The sequence below is a fragment of the Manis pentadactyla genome, chromosome 9, assembly GCF_030020395.1.
Source record: "Manis pentadactyla isolate mManPen7 chromosome 9, mManPen7.hap1, whole genome shotgun sequence".
NCBI classification, from domain to species: domain Eukaryota; kingdom Metazoa; phylum Chordata; class Mammalia; order Pholidota; family Manidae; genus Manis; species Manis pentadactyla.
Genome location: NC_080027.1, coordinates 115952063 through 115967573, shown reverse-complemented (window position 1 = coordinate 115967573; position 15511 = coordinate 115952063). Strand labels below are relative to the sequence as shown.

Genomic DNA, 15511 nt, shown 5'->3' with positions numbered 1-15511 from the left:
TATGTAGTGGTCATTTTGTGTAAAAAAAAAAAAAGAGCGGTATGAAATGAGATGGTTGTCCTCAGGCACTTAGAAAATGATATGTTTGAGTTCCTAAAGTAAAGAATGTGCTCTTTGTTGTACTGTAGGATCTACTTATTTCCTGTGTTATCTGTCTCCTCCTGCTAGAACATAAGTTCTTCAGGATAAAGATGCTTGTTGTGTTTTACCCAGAGTCTTGAGCAATGCGTGGCATGGAGATGACGCTCAGTATCTATTGAAAAAATGAACACTTTGCTATGCTTCTCCGATAATGCTGCATCCATTCATATACTGATAAAAATACACTTAAATCTCACTCAAAATGTGCCAGACACACTGTTTCAGCCCTGAACATATGATAACTTGTTTGATCAGTCCTCTGGGTAGGTGCGAATATTCTCATCCTAATTTTGCAGGTGAGGAAACTGAGGCAAAGCAGAGGAAGTAACTTACCCAAGGTCACTCGGCCAGTAAGTGCTGAAACAGCAGCTCTAACCCAGGCCGTCTGCCTCCTGCATCCACCTCTTTACTCTGCGTCTTCCTTCTCAGTGTCCTGGGTCCAGGCTTTCTTGCCAGCTGCAGAGGCGCATTCTGCGGCTGTGAAGTAGAGGGAAACGAACAGGCCAAGTCCTTTCTGATGCTTCCTTCTGAGGAGGTTGCCCTTGAAGTTCATTTCGGCCTCACTGAAGTGTTAGCGTCTCTCAGGGTTGAGCTGTTGTTCTGAGTCAGGCATAAAGACTAGCTTTCATGTTGTAGATAAAACAATAAGCAAAAAAAGAAAGTAAGCAATGTTTTGCAACATGTAGAAAATGGAGTCACCATGAGAGGGACAGTAAGAAATGTTATGGAAGTTCAGAGGGTGGTGGGGTTCCCTCCATGTATGTTGGGTTCGGTGATGGAACAACGCGATGGAAGGCGTTCTGGGCGGAGGGGCAGCAGAAGCACGGATGTGGAGGCCGTCCCAGAAGGTCTCTTTTTAGTTGGCACTCAGGGTCCCTCACAGCTGGAATCCTTCCTCTCAGGGGACAACAGATGTCCCACTGAGACCTGCAGTGGCTGCTTTTTCAGCCAGCTAAGGAGGCGGTCCAGGGCACTGGCTAAGAGACTCTCAGCTGTTGCTTCTGTTTCCATCTCGGGCCTGTTGATCAACTGCTCTGAGCCTCAGTTTCTTCACCTATAAAACGGAAGCTAATAGGACCTACCTCAGTTGCTTGTTGGAAGGGTCGAAGGTCATGTGTGTGAAGCTCTTAGTGTCAGTTGGCGCTGTGACTCTGCAATGACCTTGCTGCTGGTATCCGCATGCTCATGGGTGATAACTCCCTGCGCTTATGTGGGGCTCAGGAACTAGAATCTCCTCACGTGCCTGAAGGCACTGAAACCCCCACGATTGTGCTCCTGACCCGACCTGGGAAAATCACCTTGTTGCTTCCTTTCCCAGCAGGCATTTCAATTCTGCTGAATTACTTTGAAGAGTATGGGCAAACTGGTAGATAAAAGGAAGTCAGAAAGTTGTGGCTGAGGAGGCCAGGAGGAGAAGGCTGGGTAAGATGTACAGGTTGGTGTCATTTCCAGCACCAGATGGCAGGGCCTGTTCTAGCTACTCAAACCCCGCCTGGGGGCACAGCCTGCCCCTCATGGTCCCAGGAACTGGGTGACTGCTTGGAATCACTGACTCTAAATAGAGATCCACAGCCTACCACAGGCATGGGGCAATTAATTGGTGGGTTCCCACAGTCTGTGATGCTCACTTCTCAGGGAGATTTATAAGTCATGGTTTGTGGGAAGCAAGTTTCATAGCATTTTGCAAAAATCATGCTCTGGAGTATATTTGCATAAATGAACGTATTGTATTTTTTTAGAAACCATGAAAGCTTTAATTACCTAAACTCTAATTAAGCTTGTCTCTTGCAGAAAACACAGGATATTAGCTTATTTTGTACTTGGCTCGACTTTTTTGTTTTCATATATTGGTGATCTCCTAAATAACTCTCAGTTAAACTCGGTGGAAACACTTCAGAGATGTTTTTAATCCAACAAATATTTTATTGAACACCTACTATGTGCCAACATGGCTTAATACTTAAGAGCAGAGGCCCTAAAGTTGATCTGCCTGGGTCCATTGCCACTTACTAGTTGTGTGATCCTGGACAAATTATTTAACTGCCTTCTGCCTCAGTTTTCCCATCTGCAAAATAGGTATTACAAAGGTACCTCTCTTGTAAGGTTGTTATGAGAATTAAATGAGATAACATGAGTTAAGCATTTAGAACAGTGCACCCAGTAAATACTAGATTCAGATCAGCTGTTGTTATGAACAGGACTCATGGCCAGCAGCTGGAGAGAGCGCTGTGCTAAATGATGCCCCTGAGTTCTTAGAGCTTGCAGTGTAGTGGAGAAGCCAGGCCGCGAGCCATGAAATCAGCAAGGAGTGATGTGTGGTATAGCAGGGGCAGAAAAGGTGTTTTGGGAGGTATTATAGGCCTCTGTAGACACTCTGGATGTTTTGCTTTCCTATTTTGTTATCATAGGCTGATTTGTTTAGCATCAGAAGTCCTCAGGGTTGAAAGGTGCTTTCAAAGGTCACTTGTCCATTTCAGTTGCTCAGTTAAAACCTCCCCTCATGCAACACCATGATCACGTCTGCTTCCTTCTGCTCTATTGCTGCACCAGGAGCTGCTGTCCCATGTTCACTGACCCAACCTGGGATGGCCTGCTTCCAGGCACTCCCTCTACACGGACTCAGAGCCTGCCTGGGCCAGGTGCTCCCACCACTTGTCATTAAGACAGATTGGCACCTCTGCCTGTGGTCACCAGGGCTATTGTGGGCAGTAGGACAGGAGTGGGCAAAAAGCAGGGGCCAGCACCAGGGGCCCCCGCCAGTGCCTCTCAGCCTGTCCTCTGTGGGCCACCTGCATCGAGATCACCTGGGGTAATGTGTACAATGAACATTTCTTGGTCTCAGATCCAGTGGGCTCCAGGAGTACACATACTTAAATAAACTTCCCAGGTGATTCTTGGGAGACCACTGTCCAAAAGCTGAACCCCTGGGCCTGCTTGGAGCCCTCTGGGGGATGCTGGTTGCCAAGTGCTTCACCTGTCCTGGTCTCCCTCCTGCTGGGTGTTCGTTGCTCAGAGCCCCTTGTGTAGTCCTGCTGGCTTCCGGGCCTCCCTAGATGCACGAAGGAAGGGGAGGATGCCGGAATGACTGGCCCTGGACATGGGTTCTGTGGATCACAGAATCAGGAACTATGGGAACTGGAGAGCATCTTAGAGACGGGCTAGTCTAGTTTTTATTTTGTGGGTGAGACATCATACCTGGAGCAGTCAGGGGTGCAGGGGCTGGGTCAAGGCTAAAAGGCAGGCCCCTGGCTCCTTGTCCAAACACAGTGGCTTTCTCATGAGGGCCAACTCTGGTCTGACTTACTTAACTTGTGGAGACCAAAGAAAGTGCCATCATTGCCATCTGTTGGGCTTGAGCTTTGAATTCTTTTGCCAACATCTGGAGGGGTCGCATCGAGTTTGTTCCCATTTGCCGATAAGAGCAAGTTAGGGAGAAGGGTGAACCAGGCCAGGGTTCAGGCTGGAGTCCAGAAACAACCCGGCTGGCTCTGGGTGTGGGCGACTTCCTCCTCCAGGGCTCGCAGGGCTGGTGCTGAGGGGTGCAGCCCAGCATGAGACACACCAGTGAGCCGCCCTGTGGTTGTGACTCACATCTGTGGTCATTCTTACTACCCATTCAGCCACACACATAAAGACACTCCCACCTTACAAGACACGCTCCAGGAAGTGGGAAGGAGAGGACCTTTTCTTCTGTGCTCTTTGCTGCTGCTCTGTTACTTTTATCAAAAAAACAAAAACAAAACACACACACACACAGAGGCTTTCATGGGTGTGTCTCTTATAGGTCAAGCTTTGGTTGTGAATGGCAGTGAATGTCCCCTGCATCATGTCCGCATGCATGGTGCCTGTGTGTGTGTGTGTGTGTGTGTGTGTGTGTGTGTATGCATGCACATACACACGCTTGGGGCTGTGCATGTGTTGGACATTTGCACCAAAATGATTGACAGATGGTAAATTATTTTAAAAGCTTCTTTTCCCCTTTTGTGTATAACCTTCACCTTCAGCTTGTTGTAAGCCAAGGTACCAGGCCTGGGTCAGAGAGATACCAAGTTTAAGAACTGGAATCTGTACAAAGAGAGCTATGTGTGCAGAGAAAGAGGGAGAAGAACAGCAAAAGGGACGATGGACGTGGGCACCTAGACATTTGCTAAAGGTTCCAGCACTGATTGGAATACGGCAGTGAGGGATTCACGCTCTACTCGGCAGAACATCATGAAGAGGTAAAAGAAATTTTGCACATTCTGCCTGCAGCTTCCTGATGTCTTCACATTTCCAGCTGTAAGATAGGCTCAGGCACACTGAGTCCCATGGAGATTTTAAAATCCTTTTCTAGCATTGCATCCCTCAGGGTTAGACCTGAAGATGTCAGTTGGTCCAGCATCCTGTCTTCATGCAAAGAAGACCCCAAAAACACCCAGGATAAGTAGCCTGAACCCTGCTTTTTAAGACTTACAGGCATGTAAGCAATTTAATTTCTGTTAGTGAGGGTGTTATCACTTGCAGGTGACAGAAACCCAACTCAAACCTGCTTAGCTGTTAAAGGGAATGGAGTGTGGCTCCTGTGCATGGAGGACAGTAGGCAGCCTGCATAACTGAAGGCAGGTAGGTGGGGCCTCAGTTACTCAGCGTTGCTCTCTCCCTTTCTGGTGTCTGTGAAATCTCTTTGCCTCAGCTAGTTTTTGCCCCTTGTTGTAGCCTAGCTTCCACATAGCTCAGAAGGTGGTGGCCCCACCCTAGACAAGAAAGGCCGCAGTATGCTATCCTTAATTTTTAAATTAAAGTTAGCTTAGGTGGATTCTTCCCTGTGGTGACTGAGATGATGTGTTATTCTCTCCATGTTTAGGACCCAAGGGAGACCAGGGAATGGCACAATTCATACAATCACAAGTATAGTAAAATGCCACTTAAAAGTTTACACTTAATAAAAGGATCAATAATAATTGTACTAAAAAAATGTAGATTCAAGTCACAAGTAAGTAGTAGGCACTGCGTGTGGGCTGTGTATGGACTCCAGGACAGGTAGGATGGTTCCTAGCGTTTGAGAATCATGATACACTAGAGAGATTAAATAAGTAGTACTGTAATGCCAGGTACTGTGTGGTCAACATCACAGGAAAGGTCCCAAGTCCCCCAAGAGTTCAGAGGAAGGAGTGATTATATAAGTCCTATTAGAGGCTCTTTGTGTGTACCAGAGGAATTTCATCTGGCAGCTAGGAAGGGACCTGACGACAGTGGCTAAACAACTTCTGAGGCGCATCTCATGAAGCTCCAGCAAAGTCATCTGGGAGTCAGGCTTCTTGCTTTTTGCTCTGATACCCTTAGCATTGGTTTCCATCCTCAGGATCACCTGATGATTGCTAAAATTCCAGCCATCTCATCTGCATTCCAGAAAGTGGGAGGAGGAAGGGGAGAAGGCAAAAGGACTCTCTTAGCAACTTTTGAGCAACTTTTGTACTTGTCTCATGCAGCACTTTCACTTTCATCTTCTTGACTGGAACATAGTTACACGCCTGTACCTAACTACAAGGAAGGATGAACAACACTGTCTGTTATCCTTTGATATAAAATCTGTCTTTTGTTACCAAGGAAGAAGAGAAGAATGAAGATCTGGGACTGATTGGCAATGTCTGCCAATCCCATATGTGTTGTAGGATATAGTGCTTTTATGTGATTATTTATTAGTGTATGATTCAGTCATTTATCCATTTAAGAACATTAAGTAAGCACTTTTTTATGTAGCAAGAGCTCTATACATGTTGACAGAGATGCAGTGGAGGGCACAGTTCTTTCCCCAACTAGTGTATAGTTTGTCAGGAGCAGAGAAACCACGCACAGTGGCTGGAGCACAGTTTCTACAGCCACGCTCTTTGCTGTATCAGTGGAATGATAAGGGAGTTTGAGAGCAGAGATAAACCAGTTCATAATTTTATGGAGCAGAAATACTTACAATAGCCCAGGCAGAGTGTGTTGATCCGAGATGACCAGGGCAGTCTCTTCTACCCTGCCTGCCCTTCTGCAGTAGACCTTGCCACTCCATCAGGAGGTGGAGTCTGATTCTTCTCCCTGTGAATTAAGTGGGCTTGTGATTGTGATGATGAGATTGTGTTGACCGGTAGAGTGGGCACAGGGGACGCGTGATTTCTGATCCTGCGTAAAGGCCATGCAGCTTTCACCTTGCTCGTTGTAACGCTTGTGCTCGGAGCCCTGAGCTGCCCCCATGAGTGTCTGATTTCCCTGAGGCTACCATGCTTCAAAGAAACCAAGCCACACGGAGAGGCCACATGCAAATGCTTTTGCCCGGTCTTTTGAGTCACTCCAGCGCAGCTGCTGGACATGTGAGTGAATAAGCCTTCCTACCAGTCCAGCTTCCAGCTGTCAAGCTGCCGCCAGCCTTGGAGTCTTCCTAGATGAGGTTCCAGACATCACGGAGCAGGAATAAGCCATCCCTGCTATGCCTTGTTCAAAGTCTTGACCCACAAACATCACAGGCATAGTGAGATGTTTATTTCAGGACACTTAGTTTTGGGGTAATTAGTTTTACAGCAATAGTAACTGGAAAAATAGCTACTGCTTATATTTTATATACCATATAGTAGGCACTGTTCTAAAGGCTTTAACTCATGTACTCTTTACAGTAACTGTATTAGGTAAGTGCTATTGTTATCTCTCTTTTACAGATGAAGAAACTGAGGCACAGAGAAGTTAAGTAATTCACCTGAAGTCACACAGCTAGGTGTCATAGGTCCTAAGCACTCTGGCCCCAGAGTCTGCATGCTTTTCTGCTCCACTCAACTGTCATGCTGTAGGTGAACATGTGGTCAGGAGGCCAATAAGATCACATACATAGTTGAATCTTGGTGGGTACAACTGGTTCCCAACCTCTGTAGAGCCAGGTCATCACAGTGTTGTACCACATTTACCAGCAGCCTTACCTTGGGGACTGACATCTCATTCCTTGGAATTCTAGCCTTCAGAGATACAACTCCACTTCCTCAATTGGCCAATTAATCTCTCTCTCACTCTTACTCCTGTTCAAATTCTACCTTTACATCATCATCCAACTTGTTGGGCTCCAATACCACTTTCTATATATCCCCTTGACCAGTTAGGATTCAGTCCAGTTGTGAGTAGTTGAGAACCCTTATAGAGCAACTAAATAAGGAAGGAGGTTAATTTTTCTCACAGAACAAGGAGTCTGGAGGTAATGAGAACATAATCCAGTGCTGGGCACCAACTCATGGATGTTAACAAGGACCAACTCCTCTGTCTTCCAGGTCTACCGTGATTAGGGATGACTTTTGTCTTCATGGTTGCAAGATGGCTGCTGCATCTCCAGCTGTTGTGTTTGTGTTCCAGGCAGAGGGCATCTGGCAGAGAAGGTAGAAGTAAGAATGGCAAGATGCAAAATGCTTCCTTTTATATAGCCTTTGCCCTTTTCTGTGGGGGAGAGAGGGCATTCATGGAGAGAACGTCTACAACAGGGACTTCTACCTACATCTCATTGGCCAGAACAGGTTCACACTGTCTCTCCAGCCATGGAGGAAGCTGACATTTAATATTTTGCTTTTTGGCTTCTATCATAGAGGAAATCAAAGCACAGGTGGGTCAGAATCTGGGTGTTTAGCAGGGAGCTCAGTAAACTTCTTGGTAAAGGGTAAGATAGTAAACATTTTAGGCTTTGTGAGCCATATGGTTTCTGTTGCTCCTGGTTGTCTCTACCTTTGTAGCATGAAAGCCATGACAGGTAATATATAAATGAATGAGTGTGGCTGTGTTTCAATACAACTTTGTTTACCAAAACCAGCAATGGACTGGATTTGGCCCATGGGCCATAGTGGCCAACCCCTGGTTTAGTGATTCAATTTGCAGTATCTGCCAGTGGACCCAAGTATTTCAGCCAAAATGTTATTCTCACAAATTTGGTGATCCCAGGGTCGACTGTGATGGCTGACAGCTTTGTGAAATGGCTCATTCCTGCTCTGTTACTCACTGCGTGTCCCTCCCCAAACCACAGGTCTGGTCAAAAAGGACCAAGGGGCACCCCAGCTGGGGAAGAGTAAATGGGTTGGATGGTCACATAGGAGTCATTAAGCATCGTAAATATCTGTTTCCATGTATTCTTGAGAGCTTTGGTACCCAGAGAATGAACTAACGACAGATGTTTGGAGTGGGGGTTAGAGAAAGCTTCTCTAATTTTCCCAGCCTCACAAAATTTCACATTTGTATCTGGCTTCACCTTTGCTAGAGTAGAACCAGCACTGAGATGGTATGTGTTATATAATCTCACATCAAACCTTTGTGTTTATCATTAAAAATATGGCAACATCATTGCGGTTATAAAGAGTTACCAAGGAAACCAGTTTATCATAATTAGCTATTTATTCGCTCTTCTTTCTCTCTCTCTCTCCCTTCCACCTGAGCTTTCTTGGGCTGAAAGGTATGATAAGCTGTTATCAGCCTGGGCTCAGTGGCTAATTAGGTCCTAATATTGATTCAAAGAATTGCATTGCTCTTTTTCATAACCATGTTGCAGTGCTTATTACAAATAGACACAGTGATGGAACAATTGGTTTATTATGTATGTTTTAAATAGTCCTAATAGCTATGCCCTATGGCAGTGGTATATCAAAACCCAACAGACAGAAGATAAAACTTTTGTTCTGTGAAAGACTTGCGGCCCTTTCTCTTGCATTAGTAAATGGTTGTGTAAGGAATTGCTTCCTGGATAGGGTTTCCCAGTCCTGCAAGATTTTTCTTATGTTTGTTGTCCATTACAGTCAAGCACATTAACTAGATCCATATTTCCACATTGATGTCCTAGAGCAAGGGTTGGCAACCTTTTTCTGTAAAGGATCAGACAGTAAATGTTTTAGGTTTTGTGGGCCAAATGCCCTCTGTTGCAACTACAGAACTCTGCCTATATAGCAGGAAAATAGCCATAGATGATATGTAATGAATAGGCAAGGATGTGTTGCAACAAAACTTTATTTGCATGAACAGGTGGCAGACCAGATTTGGCCCACTGGTCATAGTTTGCCAACACCTACCTGGAGCCTTCATTCCTAATATAGGAAATGAACTTGCAGTTGGGCCTTTTAAAGTGGGAGCCAATGGCTCCTGCTCAGCTGTCCCCTCTGGGGGGTCCTGCTCCTCTGTGGGGGGTCTCCTCCTGTTGGTTTGTCAATCTCTCATCAAGAGGGAAATTTCTCTTGGTGATCCTTCCCTGACTGATGGGCTGGGGATCAAGTGACCTGAGGCAAGTCCTGACTTGGATGCTTAACTGGATGGCATTTTCTCATCTGCAGTCTATTCTGTCTACCCCAGAGAGCTGTGAGAGTCAATGGAGACAATGAATGGGAAAGGGCTTTTTGGACAGGAAGCCGTCAAGCCATATGACCACATGAGACGTGGCTGTTAAGTGTTGCTGTAGAACAGAGATCACAGAGTTGCAGGAAGGGCGTGACTCTAGCTGGAGGTTTTAGCCCAACTATCATCTGGCCCTTGACCCTGCCCTGTGCCACAGGGAAGCTCCTCCAGCCTGGTTTTCATTCCCCGGTGGCTGAGTTCATGACCTTCTAAGATAGCCCACTCCATCTAGAGACAGTTTTGGTTGTCAGAACTTTCTTGCTGATACTGAGCCTAAATCTTTCTTTGTAGATCTTCTACCCATTGGTCGTGGTTCTGTGCCCTAGCATTTCCCAGAACAAGATTAATCTCTTCTTTACTTGACAACTCTTTGCATATTTGAAGATAGAGGTCACGGTCTCCAAGTCTTCTCATGGGGCTAAACATCACCAGTTCATTGAACTGTTTCTATATGACATGGTTTTGAATCTTTTCACTGTTGAGGTTGCTTTCCTCTGCACGAGGTCCAGTTCCCCAACACTCCTCCTGATGGGTGTACTCACAACTGGACACAATATTCCATGCATGTAATGACTAGTACAGAGTAGAGTAGGATCATTATCTCCTTTGTTCTAAATTGAATGCTCCTATTAATGCAGCCTAAAATTACATGTTACTGTGACACAGTGTTGGACTTCATGAGTTACAGCCGACTAACACCTTTAAGTCTTTTTGACACATGCTACTAAGTATGGCTGCCCCATCTTGACCAGAGCAGAGTAAGGTTTACCTGGATTTCCCATAACATTTTTTTGGGCTGGATTTGGCTCCTTTATATACATGATCAAAGTCCTTTTAAATCATGATTGCCTATCTCTTTCCATTTAGATTGTATGTTTTAACGAGAACGCCCCCTGTAATTTCAACCATATGTTTTCACTGTGAGTTCTCGAAGGTACAGCTTCTAAATCAGTGCTACTCAATTTTTACTGGTCTGTGATAAGGTCTAAGATAAGGAGCTTACTCCAGAATACAAATAAAAGCATTGCATCGAGGAAGTCTAAGCTGAACTAAACACTACTTAGCGACATTGTTGATTCGTAGTTTGCAGATTGGCAGCAGTCCTTAGACCACACGTCGACGAGTATGGCTCTAAATGGCACTCTAAGATCTTGATTGGAACGCTAGAAGCTGGTTTAAGGAGGGTAGATGAGAAGAAAAAACATCTTCAGAAAGAATAAAGAGGATCATGGTGATTAGGTGAAAATTATCCTTGAAATACTGTCTAAGTTAGGGTCCTAATGGAAAACCTCTTCAGTCTGGATTTCAGTGATTATTCTATGCATATTTGTTGATTTCTTAATCTGTGAGAGGCATTGTGGTAGGCATTGGGGAGTTACAAATTTAAATAAAATGTGGGCTGAGCTGTGATTGGGGAGCCTTAAATGCAAACAAATAACAAATTGTGGCATAGTTTGCTAGTGGCTTCCTCCAATATCATTCTCCCCTTTCACCCTAGTAACAGAATCCTGAATTTTTTTTCTGTAGCAGTGATCTCAGATGAAAGACTACATATCCGAGCATCCCTTGCAGTTAGGCTTGGTCATGTGATTTTTAGCAATCACGTCGTATCATGAGGGGACCTTAATGATGGGAGTTTCACGCTATAGGCATCTTGGAGCAGAACGATGCAAGGAGCCTACATCTCTGGTGTTTTTGTGGAGGTTCCAGCCCTGCCTAAATGTGGACTTCTTTTACATGAGAGAATAAATCCTTGTGTTCTAACTTCCATTACATGGAGCTGAGCCTCGTCCAAAGTGATAAGAGAATTTGATACTTGGAAGGCGGTTGCTCTAAGAAACAAGATTGTCAGTTTGGGTGGTCTGTTTTAATGAGAATGCTGGCTGTGATGTCAGCCACATGTCTTCCCATAGCCTACCATGAGTTCTGGCAGTTGTTGAAGGTATAGCCTCTACATCAGTGTTTAGAGGCAAGGATGCCAAAGAGCCTTGTCCCTCGGGGCCACGCTCCAGCGAGTGAGGTAGAATTACCTGGGAGGGGAACGGCCCCTCAGTTAAAGGAGGGGGTGTCACAGAGAAATGGAGCCAAGCTGACAATCCTGCTGGAGGCCGCTTCAGCCAGGGATGCCGGGACACTGGGACATATTTTTCCATCAAACCCATTCTCAAGGCTGAACCTTTACTGTGCCAGTGAAGTGGAATTTGATCCATGTAGACAGCTGATCTGGACATTTTTGGCCTGGATTATTTGTTTGACTGTCTCCACTGATCAAATTAACTGGATGATTGCCAAATCTCTCCTCAGTTGTGCTCCCTTAGGCAGCTGGCGTGGCCAGCAGGATGGGGTGGCCCTCCAAGGACAAGCCAGATTAGAGAATTAGCATATGCTTGATACCTGGTCGACCCAGGGAACCGGCCACTTGATCGGGGGTGAGAAATGAGGGTCTGGGTGGGCGTCGGCTCTCCTGACTTCACAAGCAAGAAGATGTAACAGGGATGCAGCCTGCATTTCCCCAGTAACCCTTCGGACCAGCAGATAAGATGGTGCCTAAATAGAATTAGAGAGCTGCTCTACTGCCCCTACTCACTGTGGTGTATGTCCTATCTCTAAGGAATTGTTGTGCAGGGAGATGAGTTTTTTTACTCTAGGGCCAAGAAAAGCATAAAGGAGGCTGTGAAAGGACAGGAAAGAGGTCTTCTTTCTCTTACCCCTTCTTGGTGCGGTTGGGGTCCTGGGCTGTAGCTCACACCAGCATGCTTTGGAGCTCCACTGTTCGTGACTGTTTTGCACGTGTCTGTTTCCCCCACCAGGATATGTCTTCTTTAAAAGTATGATTCTTTGTGGCCTCCTTAGTGCCTAATAGAGTGTCTGGCACATAAGCAGTGCTAAAGGAGCTGGTTGGTGTATTGTTTAATTCAATAAGATTAACTGAGCTCTCATTATGTGTTTGTATACTCTGGACAGAACAAGGATGGTTCACCCTAATTTATGAGGAGCCCCAGTTTCATGGGTTGACATAAGATCACAGTGCAGTAAAGGAAGAGAGGAGAGCAGTTTTGAACAGAAGCACTTTGGGTGCATAGCATGGAGTTGGAGGCCGACGTACTCTTCCTGAGCCAGAGCTCTGAGAGGGCTGAGGAAACAAGGGAAGTATTATTAGCCCCATAAGAAAACAGGAGCAGGGAGATTAAATGACATGCTCAAGGTCATGCACTAGCAAGAGTCAGAGCATGAACTCAGGTTTGCTGACTTCCTTTGCATCTCTCGGCTGGTGCTCTTTCAGTTGATTACATCTTGGCCTTCAGAGAGGGAGACAGGGCAGAGCACTGGGTATCCAAACGAGACAGAGATTTCAACTGGGGCCCTGCAGCATGAAGCAGTCTGCAGATGGGTGTGTTGGGTTCAGATGGCGTTTTGTTATTTTAAATCAAACCGATTTTTGAAAATCAGGTTAGTGCACATAAAGATTCAGATCGCTGGGTTCTCCTACATAACAACAGTTTGCTGGTGTCCAGCCATGGCTGCTTGCCCTGAAATGGGGGCATGGGCTTCCCCGTTAGCTGTAGTACACACTTATCTCCTCCACCCCTGGCCTGACCTTTTCAGATTTTTAAATCTGTGAGCCTGGGGTCAAGGGACCAGAATGCTGAGCCCTCCCCCAGCTCTTATACCTTGGATGGTCGAAGTATGCAAAGCAATTGACTGGGAGGCAGGAGTCTTGGACTGTCAGTCCAGCTTTGTGATTCTGGCAGATCACTCTCCCTCTTCCTCACTGCAGATGAAATCCTCCTGTGGACTCCGCGTCGCTCTTGGTGTGTCTGACTAATGGAGAGAGGCAGTGGAGGTGAAAACTCTTGTTGACCAAAAATAAAGGCCAGGCAGGTGGTAGTGCTGAGTGGATGGTTGTGGTCTGTGAAGAAGCATGCTGCAGAGAGAGGTGGGGACCTCCAGCCTGCCTTCAGATAGGGCACCTGGAAGTGGGTGTCCACACAGCTCGGCCCAGGCCCTGGTCAGATCACCCAAATGTTTGCTTTCAGATCCATTGAGAAGCCACAGGCCAGGTGGGGAGGTGGGTGCAGGTGGCTCCTGGAGGCCATTTATGCTAGAATCCTCAGTCCCTGTGCAAGTGGTCTGGCCCCAGGGCTGGGTACCTCTGCCCATGGCCCATCCTGGCAGGGAGAGCAGGCTGGGTGCCTGCCTGTCTGTCTGAGCTCTGTGGCTTGAGATCCACAGCAATCACCCTCAGACCATTTCTGTTGGACTCCCTCTCCCGGGAACTTCTGCTTTGTCATTTAAAATAGTTTGGGAACTTCAGATTTAGCCGAGTTTCAGAGCAGTTTATTTGGTCTGTAGGCGTTTTTGTTTTTAAAATTCATGACAAGTTCCTTGCAACATGTTTTATTATATTTTCACCACCTGTTCTACCTTGGGGGTGGTTTTAAAATCTGGGACTATCTATCTATCTGTCTTTCTGTTTTTTTTAAGTTTCCTTATTTGCCATTTATATGTGTCTTGCGAACATGCACACATGCACACACACACAATGTGAATTTAAATATGGGTATGGATATATGTATATATACATGCATACATACATACATATATAAAACCTTCCCCTCTGTGGATTGACTGACTTTAAACTGTGGCTGTAATGTGGAAGATGTATGTTTTGCCAGGCTAATTATGGAGTCTTAAATGATAAATTTGTAAAACAAATAAGTACTTGTAAAATGCTTTGCCAATGTAAAGTGTTATCTCCCTGAACATTAATAGCAAAAAAAAAAATCACACTATTTAGTCCTCTAAGGAAAAGAAGCCTTTGAAAGCTTTACATCTTCCAGCTTCCACTGAAGTGGAAAAGGAGATGTGGTGTGCCCATTTTTACAGACGGTAAAATCAAATCTCAACAAGGGTAGCTGGCAGGCCAGTGGTAGAAATGAGGGTTCATCCCCAAACTCCTGACACCCGTGTAATTAGTTTCAGTGTCTCTCTATGTCAACCAGAACAAGGGGCTAAGTCAGACTTACAATACTATATTCTATTGCCCTTCTCAAAAAATACAAGTACCATGCATTCAGGTTTATGATAGTCTCATTTGCACACCTGGATCCAACTGTGCCTGAAGCCTGAACTTTAAGTTATGTGTAAGCCAATAAATTACCTTTTCGGTTTCTATTTGAAGCTAAGGAAGAAAACAAAAAACAAACAAAAACCCTATGCTATCAATGTTAAGCTTTTAACATGTTATGTTGTTAAATTCAATATAAATATATGAGGTGGGTATTATGTCCATTTTTGGATGAAACAAAAACCCAGATAGGCAACATGGAATGCCCTGTTGCTCTTAAAACTAGGTCAACAGGTCTTATAAGACTCCAAAGAAGTCAAACTTCTTTTAGAAGAAATAACAAAGTGGTCTACTGTATTTTCCATAGTATCATTGGAAAATATGTATTAGGGTCCCTGCCATGGTGCTCTATCATGACCATTTTGCTGAGACTTTCAAAAAGGATTTTGTCTGTGGAATTGAGACATTGGCCCCTACTCCCAAGGAAACTGAAGCTTCCCCAGGGCAGTCAGATAAGCCCTTTGTAGCCACAGGGAGACGATGTGTAGTACTGCATAACTGGTAATATGGGAAACAAGTAGAGTAATGTGCATAAGTTACATAATTTATGCAAGTTGAATTTGCAGAGTAATTTCCAGGAACAAATATAAAGCTGGGATCTTGTGTACTAGTTAAGAACATGGACTTAGGTGTCATCTATACATAACTAAACAAGTTATTTGACCTATTTAAGCCAATACTGTGATTGATAGTGTGTGCTCAGTAAATAAATGGTAGCTCGTATTATTATTTCCCCAAAATCTGATCAAATAAATCTGTGATCCACTGCATGCAGAAATCTCACCTTTAAGACTCCTAATGTTCATTAGCATGTCAAAGACTTAGAAGAGCTCATCAACAAAGAAAAATGATTGCTTTTATTTATCCCAGTGTTTT

General features: G+C 45.0%; 1 protein-coding gene across 1 annotated transcript in view; it reads left to right on the top strand.

The window, feature by feature from the left end:
* The window catches only part of RPS6KC1 (ribosomal protein S6 kinase C1), a 307376-nt gene that overhangs the window by 266432 nt on the left and 25433 nt on the right, over nucleotides 1-15511 (top strand). Inside the window, exon 16 of the transcript XR_008999393.1 lies at nucleotides 7416-7526. The gene's annotated coding sequence lies outside the window, so the exon portion shown is untranslated. The remainder of the gene's footprint in view (nucleotides 1-7415; nucleotides 7527-15511) is intronic.